Consider the following 7,784-nt stretch of genomic DNA (forward strand, 5'->3'; position numbering starts at 1 on the left):
TGGGGGGGGGGGGGGGGGGGGGCGGGGGAGCTTGCCAGTGGTGGGGATAAGATAAGCAGGAGAGGGGGTTGGTTGCAGGCTGTTGGGGCAGGGCGCTGATGGTGGCGCTGGCGGTGGCGGCAGCGGCGGCGGCGGCGGTGGGGGAGGGCTCCGGTGAGTGGTGGCGGCGGCAGACGAGGAAGAGGGGGAGGGAGAGGAATCGGGGAGGAGGGGGCGGCGAATGGGGAACGGGGGCTGGGTAATTTGTCTCACGCGAGCTAGCTCCCTTCGTTTCCACTTTTTCCGGTTAAAAGAAATCGACACAGTAAAATAGGGACAGGTGGAGCGCGCGAGGAGGCGCCCATACCGCGACTCTTATTGGGTTTTATAGTTGGAAGTAAAGGCACATGCACTGCATGATTTGCCTAACAAGAAACACGTACAATTTTCATCATGGCCGTTGGTTTGACCCTTGCAGATTTTCACCGGCTTTTCTCCAACTAGATGTATGACTGCTCATCACCTTCATGCTCATTTGTTCACATGAGAGTGGGAGCAACAATACAAGCGCATGAAAAATGTGTTACTATATTACGAGACTTCTAAAGTACTCCCTCCGTTTCAGAACTACCAAAATGTCATATTTGTAGGAATGGAGGTAATATATCTTTAACACAACTTTTTTTGGGAGAAATCTTTAACACAATTTATTGGTGGGCATTTCATCCACTTTGAAATTTCTCTCGTGCATAAATGTGCTCGTCTGCCCACCGCTTCAGCATAGAGGCCATGATTATTCAAGATGTATGACTGCCCTTCGGATGACAAAGTTAGGAAGGTTCACCAAAGTCATATGACTATATATAGCTACAGTAGTTAGTGTACTAGTATAAATACGAAGCACTTCTCCACATTTAACCCGTTCATAATCCTCAAGTCCTTGAGAATTAGGAAGTGGATACATGTATTTCACCATATTTTATATAGTATGAGATATTGAAGTAGACCAAAAGATAAAAGGTTTGGGGCACTAGTAGAAAAAGGGCTTATAGTCCCGGTTGGTGAGGGTCTTTAGTCCCGGTTCATGAACCGGGACTAAAGGGTCGGTACTAATGCCCTGACCCTTTAGTCCCGGTTCAATCCAGAACCGGGACAGATGGGCCTCCACGTGGCCTGTCCGCTGAGCCCAGGCAGGAGGGCCTTTGGTCCCGGTTGGTGGCACCAACCGGGACCAATAGGCATCCACGCGTCAGCATTTCTGTGGCTGGGGTTTTTTTTTTGAAAAGGGGGGGGGGGTTGGGGGGTTTTGGGGGGCTAATTTAGGTGTTTCATATATTGTGATATAGCTAGCTAATTAATAGAGAGAAGTGTCCTGTCCGTGCTTGGTCGACGCTAGGTACCATACATACGTATAGAGAGGACTAGCTAGACACGCTAGCTAGCTAGTAAGCAAACAGAAGATCGTCATGAACATATATGCATACAGAGAGAAGTGATATCGACCACCTCTCCTTCTCCGAGAGATTGGTCGAACAACAAGTTCTCGTATATCTATCCGACACTACCGGCTACATATATACAATAATTATCTTTTACAAATATATAATCTCCTAAAATACGGACGCGTGGTCCACATAGTATTCTCCGTCTTCAACGATCACGTGGTCAAGAAAGAATGCCGCCAATTCCTCTTGAATTGCTCGCATGCGATCTGGTGCTAGGAGTTCATCCCGCATCCGAAACATCTAATTTTAAGAAGGGGGTCAATACATACATACATACATGTGTGCGCAGCTACCACATATATATATGAATGTATGAAACTCAACACAAATGATGGTAATAAAATAAAATTGTGAATATTGTTATTTACGCACTTCATATTGTTTGTCGGAGTAGCCCCGCTCACAGGTCGTGTGGCGGATGGACTCGCAAATGTAGTATCCACAGAAATCATTTCCTTGTTCCTGCCACAACCACTTTACAAGAAACAGAGGTCAATCAAACTGATAATTAGCAAGCATGCTAAATGGTATTGATGAAACTAGCGCTTGAATCACTAGGAGATGCGTGGAATATGCTACTATATAGTACTTACTTTCGGGTGCCTAAATTGCAGCTTCTTCGGTAGTCCCGGAGCTTTTTTGGTGAATTTTCTCCAAGCCCTGCCATACAAAGAAAATAATTACTTGATATCAGAAATGAACAAAGTTGCTGATATGGTGGATAATGATCGATTTAACTTACTTCTCGAGCATTTCAGTCATGTCCGCATACTTCTTGGGATCTTTTCGCTTGGAGTCTAAGACAGTTACTACTCCCTTCTCAAGCTTAATCTCTAGGAGAATATAGTGGTAGCTGCGCACACATGCATAACTCATCAATATTACATTACTATAACCTGGACTAATAAGGAAATCGAATATGCCACAAGACAGTAACACTCACTTGAAGTTGTAAGGAAAGAGTATTATATCTTTGTGTTCATTTATTTCCAACGATCATAGCAAGTTGGCCTCAGTTTCTTGGGCACGATATTGAACCTCAGTTGCATCTATGAGATACGTGTTAATGAACCCAATATCTCCCACTTGTCTTTTCTTCAATTCGGCGATCTTCAATCTGCATAATATAGTGAGGATAATTATAAATACATGCAATGAAAAGGTTGAGTTATATAGAGAGACTTAATGACAGAAGTAGTACTACTTACAGACAGTAGCAGGTGACCGTTGCTTTATCGATGGCCAATTGATTGAAAAACTGATAGAACTCCTCAAATGGAATAGGCAACAGTTCAATTCCAAGGAGGTCATGCTCCTTTTTAACTCTCACATACAAAGTACTCCTCCCCTCAGACTCTTTGCAGGTTTTCATGTACCAATCATGCAATCTTCGCATCATCGTTGATAGAGAACTTTCATCTTTGACGAGAGGCTTCCCGTACTCGTATCTTTGTATCTGCACCTCCAAGAAATCATAATGTACATCGTCGGGCAGGTAATCTGCAGGATTGCCATAACCGGGCACCATCCTCGGATCGACGATGTCGCTAGCAGGCACCTTGAGTGGGGGGCACGATTGCTTCGCTTGTTCGCCGAGCTGGGCAATTTGTTTCCCAGCTCGTCGTTCTTTCATCCTTTGATCACTTTTAGTACTTCCCGACCTCTCCGCTTCGGCAAATGCCTTTCCAATAATGCGCTCATAGTTGCCTTTCGGCGGAGACTTGGGTGGTTTTGTCAGGGCAGCCAGAGTGCGCTTCGCTTTCATCGGATCTACCTTCTCCTCCGGAGGTGGATGTCTCTTTGCTTTCAACCCTTGAAACCAGTCATCCACTTCGGTCTGCGCGATCTTCACGTTTTCCTCCTCGCTCCTCTCGTACGGTAACTTCTCTGGAGTGTTCAGAGAAGGACCGAATCTGTATCTCCTCCCGCCTTTGGCTGTACTGCTAGACGCCGGCAGAGCAGACGGAGCGGATGTCTTCTTTCCTTGCTTACGAGGCGGAGGAGAAGGACTACGACGCGCCGGAGCAGCCGGAGCGGCGCCGGGTCTCTTCCGCCCTTGCTGACGAGGCGGAGAAGGAGGAGGCTGGCTGCTCGGGCGCGCCGGCGCAGGCGGAGAAGGAGGCGGAGTGCCGCCACGCGCCGGAGAAGGAGCCGGCCGAGTGCCCTGATCGTCACTCGCCGGAGGAGGAGGCGGTGGAGGAGGCGGAGTGCCCTGACTCGCCGGAGGAGGAGGAGGAGGCGGAGGCGTCCAGTTCGGAAGGTTGATGAGATCCTTCCGCCATAGGCATGGAGTGTGTCAAAAATCGGAAGGTTGATGAAGGTTGATGAGATCCTTCCGCCATATATATAACTAAGTGTGTCAAAAATCATTACAGAACATCATGAATAGATAATTAAATGACCAAATTAATAGAAGTTCATCATCACATAAAAACCAAAGTACATACATAGTTCTCATCTAACAACATAAAGCTCCGCAGAGCATCTAAATTAATTAAACCATACATTGAAACTATGTAAAACATTTCAATGCGAAAACAAATGCGATCATAGTCGCAACCAAGGTAACAACTGATCCAACGGCATAATGATACCAAGCCTCGGTATGAATGGCATATTTTCTAATCTTTCTCATCTTCAAGCGCATTGCATCCATCTTGATCTTGTGATCATCGACGACATCCGCAACATGCAACTCCACATCTTCTCCTCCTCAAGTTTTTTTATTTTTTCCTTCAAGAAATTGTTTTCTTCTTCAACTAAATTTAATCTCTCGACAATAGGGTCGGTTGGAATTTCCGGTTCAACAACCTCCTAGATAAATAAAATCTATGTCACGTTGGTCGGCATAATTTTCATAAACAATAAATGAACCAATAGTTATGAAAAGATAATATATACCACATCCGAATCATAGACAGGACGAGGGCCGACGGGGGCGGATACCAAAACCATCGCACTATATAAGATGCAATAATAAAAGTAAGAAAATAATACAAGTAAGAATATTTTTCCTTTCAGAAAGAAGATAAGAACAAGAGGCTCACCACGGTGGTGCTGGCGATGAGATCGGCGCGGGTGATCGACGGCGGTGAAGACGGGGACGGGGCGTGATGGACCGCTAAACCTAGACAAATATTGAGGAAAATGGAGGTTGGAGGTCGAGCTTGGAGAGGAGAAAGCTTAAGTAGTGTGGCTCGGGCATTTCATCGAACACCTCATGTGCTATGGAGGTGAGCTAGAGCACCACAAAGCCCCCCCTCACCGGCAAGAGAAAAACAGAGCACTGGAGTGCTCTGCTCACGAGCGAGGGGGTATATATAGGCAGCACTATTGGTCCCGGTTCGTGGCATGAACCGGGACTAACGGGTAGCCATTGGTCCCGGTTCATGCCACCAACCGGGACCAATAATGGTGGGCCAGGAGCCAGACCCATTGGTCCCGGTTCATCCCACCAACCGGGACCAAAAGGTCCGGACGAACCGGGACCAATGGCCCACGTGGCCCGGCCGGCCCCCTGGGCTCACGAACCGGGGCAAATAGCTCCATTGGTCCCGATTCTGGATTGAACCGGGACTAATGGGCTGAACTGGCCTGGGCCATTGCCCCCTTTTCTACTAGTGGGGAGGGAGTTGTCTCCTTCGGTCACATGAAAGCCTCCTCTTTTCAATGTGCTTTGGTTCACCAGTAAACCTAACCTTAGGATGTCCGTTACCTTGGTTGTAAACCTTAGGATGCCCATTACCTTGGTTGTAAACTAATTCTAACATGTTAGTGTCTGGAAGAAAATTAAGGCAAATAGCCTTCCCAATACTTGGTCAAGACTACTATGTACTACAATTATGAGGCTGGTTACCAATTCTCAAGAGTGCTGCAATCTGGAAGCAGATGGAAAGGCTTCAATCAAGATCCTAAGTTTAAAAAATAAAAAGGAAAACATTCCCAGGTCCAAGATGGAGTCCAGTATTTACATGCACTAGCTCAACTGTGTACATTCACTGTGCTCAAAGAGAAACTTCCTGATTGGTTGGAAACACTAGTAGAAAAATGACCTTATGTGAGACACATTAGTCCCGGTTCGATTTTGGCCTGGTACTAATGGTATCATTAGTACCAGTTCGAATGGCTATGCATTAGTGCCGGTTCGTGTTGAACCTTTAGTACCGGTTCGTGCCACGAACCGATACTAAAGGGGTGGTGGCAGGCTGGCGTCAGGTCGGGGCCCCACGAGCCCCTTTAGTCCCGGTTTGTGGCACAAACCGGTACTAAAGGGCCAACCTTTAGTACCGGTTTGTGCCACGAACCGGCACTAAAGGGGGTCTAACCTATAGTCCCGGTTGGAGACACAAATCGGGACTATAGGGCAATTTTCAAACTTGAAAAAATCATAACTAAAACATCCTAATTCAGAAAAATACATATAATATATCAAAACTTGCAGAACAAAAAGATTGATCCGCTGAAACAACAAGTTTTCCGTTTCGACAATTTTTTAAAATCACAAAATTCCAAAGGAAAAATAGAGTTTTTGGGCGTTTTAGACGTTTTTTAACATTTAGAGCTAGGGTTTAGATTTCAGAGTTTAGAGTTAGGTTTTATGGTTTAAACCCTTAGTTTTTACTGTTTAGCATAGAGTTTGACATTTTAAGTCCCGGGTTTAGGGTTTAGGACAATTTTTGAAATGACAAAATTGTAAAAGGAAAAAAAGATATGCTCTAATTTATGTTTTTTTTTAATTTTGGTTAAATCTTGTCAAACCGGTTAAACAACTGATTCAAGAAATATTAGTGTTACTAAATAATTACGCAGTAATATTAGTGTTACTAAATAAGTATCTCAGTTTTTTTGAATTTCGGTCAAATCTGGTCAAACTGTGGTCAAACTACTTATTCAAGAAATATTATTGTTACTACATAATTATTGTTTTTTAGAATAATAGTTTCAAACTCTCACAGTGAAACGTGTGACTTCATGCTCAAGCTAAACTCCTGAGGGTTAATAGGATTCACATCTTACTATTGTCAGGAAAACAACAAGTGCAGACTTGGAAATGAGGGAGAATAGAACCCGGAAGTTAAGCGTGCTCAGACTGGAGTAGTGAGAGGGATGGGTGAACGGACGGGAAGTTAGACGATTTGAAATGAGTGATTCACACTCGAGCAGTTAAGATGGGCGATTAGAGACTAAATCATCAAATAATTCAGAAAACTAAAAATCAAAAAAATTCCAAAATTTTCAAAAAATAATTTCAAAAAAAATACCTTAGTACCGGTTGGTACCACGTCGCGAGCTCACGCCACGTGGTGGGCCTTTAGTGGCGGTTCGTGCCGAACCAGTACTAAAAGGGGAGGCCTTTAGTCTCATTAAAGCTCCGTTTTCTACTAGTGAAATGATCTACTCAATCTTTATCAGAGGCAGAGCTACTACTTTCCTTACTACTGCAGGTTGTGCTACTGCTACATTGTTCATTTTCCGTGCTTGGGAGGCCCAGGCTTACGACCCACGAGGCTAACTGTGTTGGGTACCTTGCCTAGAGTTGCGCAATATGGTCGGGGCCTCCTGGTATTTTGATGGTTTAAGGCCTTTGATACCAAACGTTGCATCTGGGAAGAGCTTAAGTTCCCGTGGTGGTGGTGCATAAGAGTACTCCATGACTGTTCGCTGCTGAAAGGGGAATACTGCGCTTGTGATGGTCGGCGGATGTGACAGGAAAACTGAGCTGGCAGAGTGAGAAACAGGATGAGGCGACCCAGAGATACCGTGGCCCCAACCTGGGTTGTCCGCAAGCCGCATGGCCAGCTCATTTTGTAGCTCCAGGACTTGGTTGCAGAGCACACCGTTCTCTTCCTGCAGCACATTCCTCTCCATTGTAACCTGTTTGTGGAAGAATGAATCAAGTGCTCAGGTTACATTGTAGGTATCATATGTGTGATAAAATAGAGTGAAGCAATGTAAACATATTCTGGAATGATGATTTTGAGATGAATCTTGCCTAGTTATCCTATGAATAAATGGAACACTAGGTTTCTCTCCATAGGGTAATTCAAAACCGTCAATTCGGAAAAGAAAGAAAAACAGTGTCACGAGACGACTGCAAGGAAGGAAACACAATTCTAGACACGATCAACTTACATAATGAGATTCATTATTTCCTGTGTTGGCATGAGGACATAATGAGATTCATTCTGCATGGAGCTATTCTCCTTTCGGAAAGACTCTAATTGCGAAAGAAGATCTCAAATATTAGAGTGGTGTCAGTCAATATACATATGCTTTCCCATTGCTTTGTCTGTATGCTTG

At 44.8% G+C, this 7,784-nt stretch overlaps 1 pseudogene; it reads right to left on the bottom strand.

Moving 5' to 3' along the window:
* Window positions 1–6,882: 6,882 nt before the first annotated feature.
* LOC123040359 (protein IRON-RELATED TRANSCRIPTION FACTOR 3-like) lies at window positions 6,883–7,784 on the bottom strand (annotated as a pseudogene).

This window comes from Triticum aestivum, chromosome 2B (genome assembly GCF_018294505.1).
Source record: "Triticum aestivum cultivar Chinese Spring chromosome 2B, IWGSC CS RefSeq v2.1, whole genome shotgun sequence".
Lineage (NCBI taxonomy): Eukaryota > Viridiplantae > Streptophyta > Magnoliopsida > Poales > Poaceae > Triticum > Triticum aestivum.